Source organism: Taudactylus pleione, unplaced genomic scaffold (genome assembly GCF_031769625.1).
Source record: "Taudactylus pleione unplaced genomic scaffold, aTauple2 ptg000066l, whole genome shotgun sequence".
Taxonomy (NCBI): Eukaryota; Metazoa; Chordata; class Amphibia; order Anura; family Myobatrachidae; genus Taudactylus; species Taudactylus pleione.
Window position 1 is genome coordinate 635,681 of NW_028284468.1, and position 15,636 is coordinate 651,316.

At 43.4% G+C, this 15,636-nt stretch overlaps 1 protein-coding gene across 3 annotated transcripts in view; it reads right to left on the reverse strand.

Moving 5' to 3' along the window:
• LOC148534364 (glypican-5-like) overlaps positions 1-15,636 on the reverse strand; it is a 318,714-nt gene that overhangs the window by 70,840 nt on the left and 232,238 nt on the right. The gene's annotated exons all lie outside the window — the stretch shown is intronic.

Consider the following 15,636-nt stretch of genomic DNA (forward strand, 5'->3'; position numbering starts at 1 on the left):
TACAAGTTGCGTTACACATAACACGTGAGCGCTGTGTGATTCGATAGCGCCGAGCGTCTTTTTATGTGACTTTTCCCTTCAAATGCGGAGGCTCGCCTCTCACAGCCAATGAACGCTCAGCCAGTGCATTTCTATGGGGAATGCAGCGGTTGAGCCCTCATTTGTGTGGTACCGTCCTTAGAGGGTGATACATGTCCTTGGGCTCCGTTTTGTTCCTTTTCTGAAGACGGTGGATGCCTACACAGGTGTAAGTGAGTATGGATTTTTTTTTACAGGTTACGTGGATACTACATGGAGAAGAGGATGTGAATGGCTGCAGGGATTGTAGGTGAGTATGTGTGAGTAAATTAGTGAGTATATGTCCAGTGTTTATTTTAATATTTATTTTGCAGGTGAACTAGAGGTACCAGCGGGCCCTTAATGCCCCGCATGCTGATACTTGTGGTTCTCGAAGTACCAGCATGTGGGGGAGGCTTGCTGGGACCTCTAGTTTTACTGTAAAAAACAATATTACTTCTTCTATTTTTTACACAATCAACCCGGCACCCACCACACAGGGGTGGCGGGGATAGCCCCGGGCTGATAGCCCAGGCCTGAGGTGTCCTGGAGAGGGGGGAACTCCTTTACTGTGGGGGTCTTCACCTCCTCAGTGATTCCCAGCCTGGGCTGACTAGCAATCAGGTGTCAATTGCTTTGACCAGGGGACACAGTGAAAGGGTCCCAGCAAGGCTGTGGCATTACACCCACGCTAGAGTCCGGGACTGGTTATGGAAAATACAGGGGACCCCTACTCATTTGTCCCCTGTATTTCCACAACCAGGACAATGTAATAGCCTTAAACTCACACAATGTAATAGCCTTAAACTCACAAGGCAGTCTATTACATTTGCCGAGTTGTGGTACAAACTTGCACCTTTAAATGTGTGAGAAGGTGCGAGTGTGTCGTTGAAATTGCGGGCTATGAAGAGTTGTCCTGAGGAGTATATAAGCCTGTTTTCATACAGTTCTTTAACACCTAGTATAAGGCTGGTACAAGTGCCCAAAGCGTGTGCAATGACGGCTAACTTGCATTTAACTCTACATCGCTCGATATGGACATGGGGCCTGATTCAGACTTTTACGCAAACCCGATGGTTTGTGCATAAGTCCGATGGTGGGTGAACTGCGCATGTGCCGGGACCATTCCCCAAAATGGAGTCATGTTACCTCTGTTTTATGGGAGTGCCGAGGCCAGGGTCTGTGTGTTCTGCAAATTTCCTGGCCCCGGCAGAGGAGTACCATCGCCCATTCTGAGAAGACTTAGACTTACTCAGATGGGCAATGTCTACGGCCATCGCAAACGATGGTCGCGATGGTGAACCGATGCACTTGGGTCTGTAACGCCAACGGAAGGTGTCTTCTTTCCTCAGACGCCTTCTGCGGCATTAGCATATTTTAGTATTGCTGGTGCGTCCAATGACACAGCAGCGATGTCATTAGGGTACATCTCTGAATCAGGCCCACAGATAATCTGCCTAGCAATCAGGTATTCCTGGAACTGAAATATTAGTGTGCACAGGGAATGCTTATTCTGTCATTAATGCTTACAAAATGCGGCATGCAACGTTTCCCTGCACTGTATTGTCCGAGGTCGGCATCTGAATTGGGCTTTTGTGGTAATTATTTATTTATTATTTATTACCAGTTATTTATATAGAGCACACATATTGCGCAGCGCTTTACAGAGATTATTTGGCCACTCACATCAGTCCCTGCCCCAGTGGAGCTCACAATCTATGGGGGTCATTCAGACCCACTCACGAGCGGCAGTACGCTCGCAAGTGGGTCGTTGTTCCCCACTGCGCATGCGCACGACGGAGGGAGCTCCGCCGTGCGCATGCGCGAGACCCGGCGATCGAAGGACTTTCCATCGCTCCGGGTCTCACAGCAAAGGGGGCGTGCTGTCGATGTTGATTGACAGCACGCCCCCTTTGGTGGGCATGCCTGCCAGACGGAGGCGTTCCCATGGGAACGCCTACCGTCTGAAGCCGGCCCCACTGACATCACTAGTGACCGCAGGGTTTCCTTCGCAAGTCCTATGGTCGCGATGGTCAAGACCATCGCGACCATCTTGTTGGACGCTCGTATATGCTGTGGGTGGTGGCCCACAGCTATACGAGCGTTCAGGAGGACGCTCCATTTTAATGGAGGAGGGCCCTGATTCAGAGTGAGCGCTCTGGTCAGAGCGTCCGGCTCTGAATCAGGCCCTATATTCCCTATCACATGCTCACACACATACACACTAGGGTTAATTTTGTTCGGAGCCAATTAACCTACCAGTATATTTTTGGAATGTGGGAGAAAAGCGGAGTACCCGGAGGAAACCCACACAAGCACAGGGAGAATATACAAACTCCACACAGTTCGGCCCGTGGTGGGAATCAAACCCGCGACCTCAGTGCTGTGAGGCAGTAACGGTAACCATTAAACCGTCTGTGCTGCCCACAATTAATTAAAGCTTTGTGTGTGCCTTAGGGGCCCATCTATCAATATTCACATACTCATTGCGATCTGGGCTCAATATAAGCGCCCATCATCACATTGCAGTATACAATATTAGCGCTGGAATGCATTAAATTGTACATGCAGGGAACATATAAGGGGTCTCTTCACTTCTCTACCAGGACTCCTGCACATGTGCGGTCTGCAGACCACGCATGTGCGGACACCATTGCTGGAGGGGGTTTTGGAGGAACCCTCTCCCGTTTTTTTTTTGTGAAGTGTAGCCCATAGGCCACAACAACACAACGCCATCCTCAGATGGCATAAGCTGCAGAGTCAAAACTCCGGAATGATCTGACAGCATTGTATTCGCCATAGACACCTATGGGGGTTGCGGCTGCTGTCGGAAACTGAGGGACCGCAGCATAGTATATCTGGGGGATACATAATACTTGAAGATGTCCCTCGAAAACTGCTGTTTACGGGGGAAATGCCGCAAATATTTAATGATTAACAGGCCCCTTAGGTTTATATGGTAGATACAAGCCCTGCTTACACTGTTGTTGTTTTTTTTGTTCTTTAAGAAAATAACCTGAAGTTAAAGACTGGTTCCTCTTAGTTTCCCATTTTCATTTCTAGGTGTTTGTAAAGACATGTATTACTATGCAATAAATACACTATCCAATGGCGAGTCTTTGATTCCTTGCTCTTTGCTCTCTTAAAATAGCTGCAAACTGTAGGTAGCAGCATGAAGGGGGCTCTATGTATTACATCAGTGGATGTTTTGTCATGCCAAAGAAAATGCTGCAGTATGAAGCTCACTGAATGAGGAACAACTATCCAACCCCCTGGCCTCGTCTCTTCATATAAAGAAAACTGCTAAACATGCTAATCCTCAGAGATACAAAGATGGCAATGTCCTTGAATAGAGTCGACAATTTCAAGAGCAGGAAAGGCCGGCCTGGAAACTGCCAGTGTTTTCTATGTGTGAGAATTGTCCACCAGCTCCCTGCAGTGCTGGAGTGTCTCAGACCACAATTGATTAATGAAACCCTTAACGCAAAGCTCCTGATTTATCTCGTACATGCGTATGAAGGGTAGAACCTCGGCTCTTTCTTGCATGGTTGCTGTTGCACTTCCAAAGCCCCCAACCCCCATTAGAAACACAGCATCATTTTAGTTTTATATTTATGTCTGGAGTAAAAACCCTATAAAAAAGTTATTTAATATTTTAGTCCTAAAGGTCAGTTCTCTTCTAATGGACTTTAATCCGCTTGCTGGAGACTTGCGACGACTATAGCTCGAAGGCTGTTTCATGTAAAACGCCGCCTCAGCCCAGCAGCTCTTGAAGGGCACCATTCCGACAAGCCGCGAATCTCCTTGTGTTCCATAACCTGTAACCTTCCCTAAATTACCAGTGAGCACAAGGCCAAGCCAACCGCACAACACCAGTACAACAATTACCTTTTCATCTGCAAGAGGAAGTGCTGTTGTCTCGCTCCAGTGAATGTTAATTCTCTACCAAGCTCTTGGAATAATTATTTGTGTCTCGATACCCAGATTACCAAGGATCATTTCACCTCCAGATCAACTGCATCAGATTTAACAAACTGACAGCTCTACTCCAACCCCGAACATGAACAAAAGAAGCTGCAATGATGAGCTGACATTATCTAGACAGAAGATACATTGGAAACGCAGCCCTTGTTGTCACCAGCATCCGTTCTCTCTTTTCCTCATTGCAGTATTTATGGCAGGGCACTGTTTGGATCTGTCTAGCTGCTTTTGGCCTGTAAAACTGCTGAGGTTGAACTGCAGATTGCTGTTCCTGATATATTACTCCTGCAGTACAGTTTGTTAATTTAATCGCTCAATTACTATGCATTTTGGAGTTTAAAGGTAACCGATCCATACAAATTCAACACAGAGCCTATTTTTTATGTTCGCTGTAAAATGTGTCATAGTAAATATGTAAATTGATTGCGTTTGTTTATTGGGCTGCTTAACCCCATCAGTGCAGAAACATAAACCATCGTTCTAATGCCCATCGTTCTAATGCCTCTGTGTTTCCAACATGTCCTTTATCCCACGGAAGAAAAGATTCACCCAAAATAATCTACGGTCTTTATATTGCCCACATCCATTAACTCCTTCCATCCTATCTGCAGATTTATTCACCTGGATGACCTGACCCATTGTCACAGTTTTTGCTTTGTATTTTTAGAAAGCCATTATATAGTCACACAAAGTCAGTTACAAAAGTATTCCAGCTAAAGGAAGATACAATAGCAGGGTTGGCAAAACTGTAGGCCCAAGATGAAAGGAAGGCCTGGGGGTTATTCTACACATGAGAAGGGACGGAAATTTTTACTTAACATGCCATTCCGATTGTCATTCATTGTAGCGGTTATCCTATAATATAATGGATAGAGGTCCTGGTTCCTTGTACACAGCGGCTGTGCTACAATATGCAGAAAGCATGTTAAGGGAAAAAAACAATCACTGGTGCCTTCTCTGATCCGTTGCTGCATCCAAAGATGCGACCATCGGATGAACTGTGTGGCTAACGTACATATGAGTAACCCTCGGGTCACCCAGAAAACGGTGCCGACATGCCACCATTGCATAGTTGCTTACCTTTGGCTTCTCCTCCCCGGGAGAAGCCTTGGTAGGAGAAGCAGGCGGGCTGTGAGGGGGGTGGGGCCTGACGGGTCGCGTCATTAAGCCCCGCTCCCTTCATGGGCAATTGACACTATTGGCTTAAATTTAAATAGGGGGCGGTGCTAAATGGCAGGATAAAGCCCCGCCCCTTACACAGGGACCTGCGATCGTCGTGGAAATTCTCCCCATTCTGCCCACTTCACTAGGAAGTAGGCAGAATGCGGGAGAAATGTTTACCTTCCGGGGGTGCGGGGGGTTACCCAAAAAATCGAGAGCCTCCCGCGAAAACCGGGACATGTGTGCATCATTGTCTGGGACGCTCCTTGTCGCTGTTTCGTCGCCTACCCCAAAAGCCAGCAGCATGTCAATCATATGCGCAGATCTAAAAGCATCGGATTTACGTATCTGAATGAGGCCCAGAGTTGCATGTAAATTGCATCTCAGGGGCATATTCAATTGTGCATGGTGCACTTTACACCTACATCGCTGGTTTTGGGTCCGGAAAAGTATCGCACACGCGGCCGCTTTTGTCTCTATTCACTTCCAAGGGATGCGAAAACGGGACCCGGCGAGACTCAAACAGCCGAAAAGTGCTGTCAGTTTTGGGGAAATCAGCCCGACACCCCCCAAAAGATGCACTGACATGGGGGATCAGTATGGATACCCCTGAATAGCCCTGCTGAAGGTATTTGGGGGTACTTAAATGGTCTCAATAGGTGCTAATTAATGTATTTGCATAAGGGGTGAAGAATAGCATTTAGCAATATTTTTTCATCAAAATAACTGGTCCCATCAAATTTGGGGTCCCTGAAAATGGGGGCTAGCATATATAAAAGTTGCTAAAGTGAAGTTTTAAAAATCATGGAAAATCCACCTGCAGCAAACACCTGCAAAGTAAAAAAAACACCTGGGGCATACTTGGGGACCCCCCTGGAGTCTATTTCGCTAGTTTTTATGTTTGTCCCCCAACTTTGCACTTTTTCGCCCCCAAAACGAAAGTACTTTTTTGGGGTGTTCTAAAGTTTTTTTCTAAACTTTTTTTATGCAGTTTATCTCTGGGGGACTGGCCTAACACTGCATGGGAGTTCCCGCAACTTTGCACCCTAAAACTGCACTTTATTCCGCCTCCATTCAGAAGCTAATCTTTTTTGCCTATCTGAATGCATTGACTTTCCGCTAAGGCAAAAAGTAATTGCAATTGAATTGGCCGGTAGGTCTCCAACTGGCGAGATGACATCATCGGCGAAAACTTTTGTGCCAGCAATAAAGGAGTATTTGGTTACCTCCAATCTTGCTGGGGTCACAATCATTGCATGACACCAGTGTGACACAATTCATACATGCCTACTCTCCCGATTTCTAACTCAGGCTCCAGCTGTCCCGCAAACCTTAGCGCTACTCCCGGTTTTCCACTAACCCCCATTAAAATACGGACTGCGCATGGGGGCCTCTTTTCCCCCCCGTTAAAATGTAAGGGAATTATTAATCAAAATAGTATGTAAACCACCAGAACAGAACTGTATATATATTTATATATACATATGTGTGTATATATATATATATATATATATATATATACATACAAAAGTGCATCTATCGCAATGGGAATAATTATATATATATATATATTTTTTTTTTTTCTTCTCATCTAGTGACATTGTAAAAACTGTATATATCCAGTAGGTGTCACTAGGTCAAGACTTGACCTAGCGACACCTACTGGATATATGCACAGTTTTTACAATGTCAATAGATTATACACATATGTATATACACACGCACACACACATATATATATATATACATATATATATATATATATATATATATAGGGCCCCAAACTAGTATCTTGCCTAGGGCCCCATGAGGTCTAAATCCGGCTCTGCTCTGACAATGTAATAGTGTCTCTCCTACAGTGGCCTCACAAGCTCTCATAAAAGGAATAAATCATGTATATAAATTTATATTAGGAGGGAGCAAATGGTCCAATACGATTTTTAAATAAATTTGACCTCACCTTGCCCACAACCTTCCATATTGCTGGTACTCCCTGCACTGGGAGCCACACAGATACTAGATCCAGCAGCTCCTGGAATGATTACCTCTGCTGGTCATCTTCTGTAAATACACTGGCTAGCAAAATTGGGCCTGATTAAGAGATGGACGCAATGGCTATAATTTCGCAGATCGAGCGATTTGCCATTGCACATGCGTATAAGCTGCACTGCCCAAGTGCTGCAATTATATTGCGATTCCGCACACATAGAGAATCTACTCACAAAGTGAGTGACAGGTTGTCAGCATTTGGGGGAGGTAATAGGGGTGTAGTCAATAAAAGGCAGGCGTGTCTGGCTGTTTAAATACCGTTACAAGGGCGTGAATAAATTAGCCCTTGCGATTTCCTATGCGGCATGAGAGCCCTCTGCATGTCAGGAGAGCTGCCAAGCCAGCGGCTTGTCAGACCTGCCGGAAGGGCAATATGTCCACTTGATGTGCGTCGATGTTACCGATATTTGTATGCATATAAGAAGGCAGCGGTGGGCGTCTCTATGCTGTAGTAAGCTCTGGAACTATTAGCATATTTTCGCAAGCTGCGTTCCGTGCGAAATCGCAACTGCGAATGTATTACGTTTCATCTCTGATTCAGGCCCATTATTCAGTGAGGAACCACCTATTATTCCTATACAATGTCTTGCATCCCTCATTAATAACATAACAACAAAAAGTACAATATATGTAAAGCAGCAGTATATTTATTTCACAGAGTAGTATATTTATTCCAGGGGACAGTATATTTATTTCACAGAGCAGTATATTTATTACAGGGGGCAGTATATTTATTTTGCAGAACAGTATATTTATTCCAGCGTACAGTATTTATTTTGCAGAGCAGTATATTTATTCCAGGGGAAAGTATATTTATCTTGCAGAGCAGTATATTTATTCCAGGGGACAGTATATTTATTCCAGGGGAGAGTATATTTATTTTGCAGAGCAGTATATTTATTCCAGGGGACAGCATATTTATTTGGAAGACCTGTATATTTATTCCAGGGGAAAGTATATTTATTTCGCAAAGCAGTATATTTATTCCAGGGGATAGTATATTTATTTCGCAGAGCAGTATATTTATTCCAGGGGACAGAATATTTATTTCGCAGAGCAGTATATTTATTCCAGGGGAAAGTATATTTATTTTGCAGAGCAGTATATTTATTCCAGGGGACAGTATATTTATTTCGCAAAGCAGTATTTTTATTCCAGGGGACAGTATATTTATTTCGCAGAGCAGTATATTTATTCCAGGGGACAGTATATTTATTTTGCAGAGCAGTATATTTATTGCAGGGGACAGTTTATTTATTTCGCAGAGCAGTATATTTATTCCAGGGAAAAGTATATTTATTTCACAGAGCAGTATATTTATTCCAGGGGACAGTATATTTATTTTGCAGAGCAGTATATTTATTCGAAGGGAAAGTATATTTATTTTGCAGAGCAGTATATTTATTCCAGGGGACAGTATATTTATTCCAGGGGACAGTATATTTATTTCGCAAAGCAGTATATTTATTCCAGGGGACAGTATATTTATTTTGCAGAGCAGTATATTTATTCCAGGGGACAGTATATTTATTTCGCAGAGCAGTATATTTATTCCAGGGGACAGTATATTTATTTCACAGAGCAGTATATGTATTCCAGGGGACAGTGTATTTATTTTGCAGAGCAGTATATTTATTCCAGGGGACAGTATATTTATTTCGCAAAGCAGTATATTTTTTCCAGGGGACAGTATATTTATTTCGCAGAGCAGTATATTTATTCCACGGGACAGTATATTTATTTTACAGAGCAGTATATTTATTCCAGTGGAAAGTATATTTATTTTGCAGAGCAGTATATTTATTCCAGGGGACAGTATATTTATTCCAGGGGACAGTATATTTATTTCGCAAAGCAGTATATTTATTCCAGGGGACAGTATATTTATTTCGCAGAGCAGTATATTTATTCCAGGGGACAGTATATTTATTCCAGGGGACAGTATATTTATTTCGCAGAGCAGTATATTTATTCCAGGGGACAGTATATTTATTTCGCAGAGCAGTATATGTATTCCAGGGGACAGTATATTTATTTTGCAGAGCAGTATATTTATTTTCCAGAGCAGTATATTTATTCCAGGGGACAGTATATTTATTTTGCAGAGCAGTATATTTATTCCAGGAGACAGTATATATATTTCGCAGAGCCCCTGAGTGACAGTGGACACACCCACATGTGGAGCTAGACACACTCACAGGTGGAGCTAGACACGCCCTTGGGGGCGGTACATGACACGCCCCTCAATGGCGTGCCACGTGAATCTCCCTGAAACTAGTTTTCAAAAGTAGGTAAGCATGACACAATTGTACTAGCTATTTACAGTAAAACAATATGTCTATATTTCAGAAAAAGTGTCTGTTGCAGGCTCCTTTATTTTGCTTTGTTCTGAATTCAAGAGTGTAGAATTAAAACTATTTGTTTTGGAAATATGCAGGGCATCTAGAGATGGCACTAGCATTGTAGCCTCTATGCTACAATTTAGCAAATTGTAAGGTCAGGTGCTTTTCTGGTGACCTAAGCTTACACAGGAAGAGCCCTGATGGCTGTGTATTGGGCACATTGCTGGAACTCTCTGCATCTGGCTGCCTGTAAGACTGACAAAAACAGTGCTTTTCTGGGGCTCCAGATTAATAGATACAAGACAAGAAATATTCTGTGATAAGCAGTGATTAGGGTTGTTAAGTACAGTATTTATCATAATGTTACTATTATTAAAAAGGCCCATTATTTTTAATTAGAAATTGCCACCTTTTGTGTGGCGCAATTTCCTTTGCTTGGCGTGCTCCAGGAAATGTGCTTTTTCTCCCAAAGTATAACATGGCGAACACAAAATTAGTCCCATTAAATTATAAATCCAGCCCTAATCTCCACCAGCTCAGACTTGGACAAAACTCAAATCCTGTTGAAGAATGGAAACAGTAGTGGAAAATGCCATATTCCTAGAGATGAATCTTTACCTCATTCCTATATTCTTTCTCAGTAAGCTGAAATGTCTTTTCTGCACTGATCCACAACTGGTGGCGCACTGGCACGTCTACCCCGTGCTTTGCTAGGAACACCTGCATTCACCAACGCCTTCCCTCATCCTGTGCACATTGCTATTCCTTTGGAAATGCTCCTACCTTGCTCTGGAAGTCTATGTGCTCTAGCACTTATGTAATCGCAGAGCAAGGAGGGACTCAGGTCACATTTGTGTTCTGGATCAGCTGTTTTGCCCTCGTAACAGCTCTCTGCTGACAGCAGTAAAAAGTACTGAGCGGGAAAAAGGCTGAAGCCTGAGCAAGGATGAGTATGTCTATATTAGGGACTGGCTGGAACGTGGAAACTTTTAGCTTGGAGGGTAAGCACGGGCACGTGGCCCAGGTCTTCTACAGAGAACACTGAAATTAGAAAATGGGGGTGATAAAAAAGTGTGGGTCTGGTTTTCCTAATGTGAGCCACTGATATATGTGAACAATGTTTATAACATAGAGCTATGTGATATACAATAAGTTCAATTATTTTTCAACGGGGACAGAAGATGCAATTTTCCTTCACAGGCTGAACCTTGTATTTATGAGCAGGACACTTCTTCTGCATGGGACCACAATGGTCACAGTGACACATAACTTACTGTACACCTGGTATAGTAGCACCAAGGCCTTGTCTGGAGAAAGCACCTTCTATACTCGCTGCTTGCGACTGTACCTTACAGCATCACACTGTGCTCTGTTCCTGCTCAGCAAACCTATTGCCCCAATGCCACCAAGCTGGACTAGATGAAAAGTACCTGAAAATCTAGAACTAATAGATACTGCTCTGGACTTGATTCTTACACTAGATACTAAGCTAAGATCCACTTGTTTTATGATAAAACAAAAATATAAATACATCAATCCTTTACTCATAATTGTGTCTAGAAAGATCAAGATTTACTTACAAAAGATGGATATTAGGGGGTCTATTCATTATGTTAATTATCGAGGTCCGAATGGTCCCCCATAATCAACATACTAACTCGCCGTGAGTGCCGCAGCAATTCATCACTGCAGCGGTACGGAGACAGCTGTCTCTGCGAGCAGCTCCACTGCTCTTTCGGAGCAGTGAGACAAGTGCACATGCGTGACCTACAGATCCCGCATGCGCACAAGAGCCACGACGTTCGGTGGAAGGAGCCAGACAGGAGCGGAGGGATAAAAAAAAAAGGATCTCTTTTCGCTACTCGGGACTCCTTCCCATAGGGAAAGAGCGGGTAGCGGGAGCACTTGCCATCTGAAGACAGCGAATGCTCCCGAAATCAAGGTCCGAAAATATTTTAATTTAGGAGCTTGATGAATTCTGTCCTCATAATAGTGTATGGAGACAGCGGGCCATTCCGGAAATTAACGTGACCCTGATAATTAACATACGAACTCGCTGTGAGCGCCAGAGCAATTCATCATTGCTCCGGTGTGGAGACAGCCGATCCGAAAATCAGCTGTCTCTGCGAGCAGCTTTACTGCTCCTTTCGGAGCAGATGACGCATGCGCACAAGAGCCCCGACGTCCGGTAGAAGGAGGCGGAGGGATCCTGAAGATGGCGAATGCTCCCGCAATAAAGTTTAAAATATTGTAATTTTCGGAGCTTGAAAAATGCTTTCCACATACTAGTGTATGGGGACAGCGGGCCATTCCGCGAGAGAAAGGTAAGCACCGTCTTGATGCATGGCTGATAACTGAATTTCTACAATTGCAAGCGAAAATGCTTTTGTAGAAATTAAGTGATGATGAATTGTAGAAAACAACTTTTTTTAAGTATATAAAATATTGTTCTCTAGTGTTTATTTTACTTTTTACTTCATGAGATTAGTAAATTTGTACCACCATTAAAGCCCTATCCTGTCTTGCAAAAATCTCATACTTCCTTAGTTTGATTCAGTCTTCCCCCTGCCCTGACAACTAATGAGACAGGTTCTAGGACCAAAGCACAGAGTGGGATTAGAAGACTACAGAAATGATGGATCCTGGGAATACATTAGAAATGACAATATAAGAATGGTCAGTGACTCGTGATAGATTAGAATATAGGTATCTTTGCATAATACCTTGTGTAATCTCTAGGCTGACAAACAATGGATGTGGTATAAAGAGTTTCCTACTATACAGTGATTAATTCACCAGATGTTAAACAAAGGATTGTTCCCGCTGATCTAGCAACATCTGTTCAACAAAGAGACCCCAGACAGCTCAGCCCCAGCCGGGGAATCTGCACACCTGCTTTACTATTGGAGTCTCAATGGTATTCTTCATTTCCCCTTTTCTGAATTGATACATATTACAGTATTGAGTTGGGAATACTTACATTACAATGATTCACAGTACATTGTTTTCTCCTAAAGATGAGAAATCTATCTCCTCCAGTCTCTAGTATGCTCCTTTCTGCCTTACATTAATAGATGATATACTCAATACAGAGCAGGAAGAACAGTAACTTATTAGGTTTAAACCCACTTCCTGTATATGGCTGTCTGCTCATGTAAGGATACAAAATATGAGAGTGGCTAGTCCCACTCACACCCATGCAGTAAAATAACTGCCTTAGCAACGGAAAGAAGGATTAATGTCCAGCGTTGTGGCGGCGTGTGGGTTATGACCGGCTTGATATACTGAGTGTGTAAATATTTATGTACAAAATTAAATGAATATGTAAATATATATATATATATATATATATATATATTGTGTGGAGCAGCATCTCTGTGAGTACATGTCAGTAACTGCAGTAGCGAATGCAGGGTTACGGTGCACTATGAACCAAGTGTAGAGAAGAATATACATATATGTAATTAATAGGTATATTATTGTGAATGCAAAAGGTGTATTTTTGTTGAGAGAGCCATTTGTGTAGGAAACCCTGTCAATTAAGCATTTGCTTTGAGGCTAGGAAAGTGTTATTTTGAGAAAACATATTTCTTTAGCTGGAATGCACACCAAATACTAATATGTAATATCCCTGTACAGACTTATTTGTGTCAGCAGCTGGATTATATGTGTTTAAAACTAAATAAAAACATGGTGGCAGATCCTATGTGTATATAACTTCTGGATTATCACCAGTACCACTAACCGGTGTTTAAGAGCTCTTGTCAGAGGTATCTTCTGGGCAATAAGCATCATTCTGCTTCAATATTCTACCTGATCCTATTGCCTGCTTATAGCCTGTGACCTCCAAATAATCCATTCCCCGGCTGTCCTGATACAACACTCTGCCTGCTACCCTGCAGTCCTGACATAAAAGTAAGTGGTCAGGAGGAAACAGCCAAAAAGAGCCACATGCCATCGGCGTCCACATACCCTTTAGGCAGCCCTAACCCCTACTCATCAGCAGACACCAATCCTGACAGTATACCTGAGGGCTAAGCTGTGCAGCAGTGACTTAGGTAGGTAGGGGAACCTCCTATCCAGAGCCGCCACATCATCAGCCGGCACAAAGGAAGAGCAGAGGAGTAGAACAACAGACGTCAACGGAGCAGCCAAGGTTCCCAGGTGAGTGGTCTATTTTGGTGGTGGAGAGGAGGGTGGGTTAGGGTGAGCAGTCTAAGTCCCAGGGGGCGGAGGTGTTTATGAACAACCCTTGCCCAGAGCCTGCACACACTTATGGCTACAGCAACCATATTGATCAGCCAGAAGTAAGCAGATCCAAGTCTTGGTGAAGGAGCCCGGTGATGGTAGTGACTACTCTCTTACAATTAGTGCACAGTTGCCAGTCAGAGTTTGAAAGGGAACCATAAAACCACTGTTTACAACTGGTGCCTGCTGACAGGGTGTCATAGCAAGCCCATCTACTTACACTATAATTGGTGGCATCAATGGAAGAAGATAAAAAGGACAGTGTGATGGAGAAAGTCCTTCCTGGCGCAATTATAATTTATTTTGTTTCCACAAATTTAAAGTGCTCATTGTCCCTACAGCTTTTTTTTAAACAGCAGCCATGTTGTGAACGTCACCTATGTTCATGGAGCAACTTACTGTATGCCTCAGTGATATCACAGGTTCCGATAGAAGGGTTACATTTATCTATAAAACAAAGGAGCACTGAAGTGAGCTTGACTTGGGACAGGTTGTGTGTAAAATGTCATTTATATTGTGATCTCCATTTTGGGATTGTGGTGTGGTGTCAGACTGATCAGTCTAGGCTTATAGTGGTTGGCTGACATGTTTTCTGCCTCTTTGTTACCCTCCCTCCCTTTCTGATATGTCATTTTGCCGTCTTTGTTAGTGTTGGTGGCAAAGACTGGCAATCTAGTAGTCGTCTTGCTACACTGGTGAGTTTCGCTCCCATTCAATACACTGGGCAGGCTACAGGGGCAGACCAACAGAGGGGAGCATCCATGTGCAACCTCCATGCGCACCTTCCCTCTCTCATCTGCTTATGTCCTCAGTAGACTCTGGCAATGTGCTAGGCTCTACTGTGCATGTACGGATAATGAAGGGGAGCGCGATTTTCCCTGGGAATTCTATAGTGCATAGGTCTCCACAAACATATCGCCTGCGCCTGTTCCCGTTGATATCTGTGGTGCAGATCTCTGGAAACATGGCACTTGCCAACAGAGAGGTAAGGATTCTGAATGGACCCAGGGACCCATGTGCACTGCACACCCTGCACCCATTATAGATACGCCCATGGTAGGCTGATTTCACCCTATCACCTTAGTGGAGTCAGCAGCTCCTCCTGGCTGGATGGGCTTTGTCTGTGTAATAGGTATAGGAGTCGGAGACCTCTCACTTCTCTGCCATTATTTGTTAAGTTAATTGGCCGATGCGGTGGTTGTTTGCAATAAACTTGCATTAAGTCAAGTGGCTCCACTGATTGGCTGGCCGTTCTTTCTTCTGCAATCATACTATTTTATTTAAACAATAAAGCTGGCAAATCTTCATGCTACTGTACTTATTTCTTGTGCCCTTAATAATATATTGTCTATAGTGTTTAGGTTTAATGGTTATTCATTATACATTTGCAGATGCTGTCATCAGTCATTAGGGCGTTTATAGGTTAAGCCCACAAGATTGCTGTATCCACCAGTCACCTTCCCCTTTAAAAGCTCAAATGGGAACATGCTTATTGCTATGGATTGATTGAAAATATCTCAGTTATTATGTGAATAAGTTGCAGTAGCCATATTGGCATATGGCTGATAATATCAAACTTTCCCACTGTCCCGATTTCAGCAGGACAGTTCAGTTTTTCATGCACTGTCCCACTATCCCACAGTGTTCAGCGGGTGGTCGGCCGATGTAGCTGAAAGGACACTGTGCGCAATACACATGGGGTCCATTCAAAGCAGGGAGGAGGCTGGGGGCAGCCCAGCAGCTACAGTCATCTCGACTTTAGAAACCAAGATGTTGGGAGGTATTCTAATATTAGCAT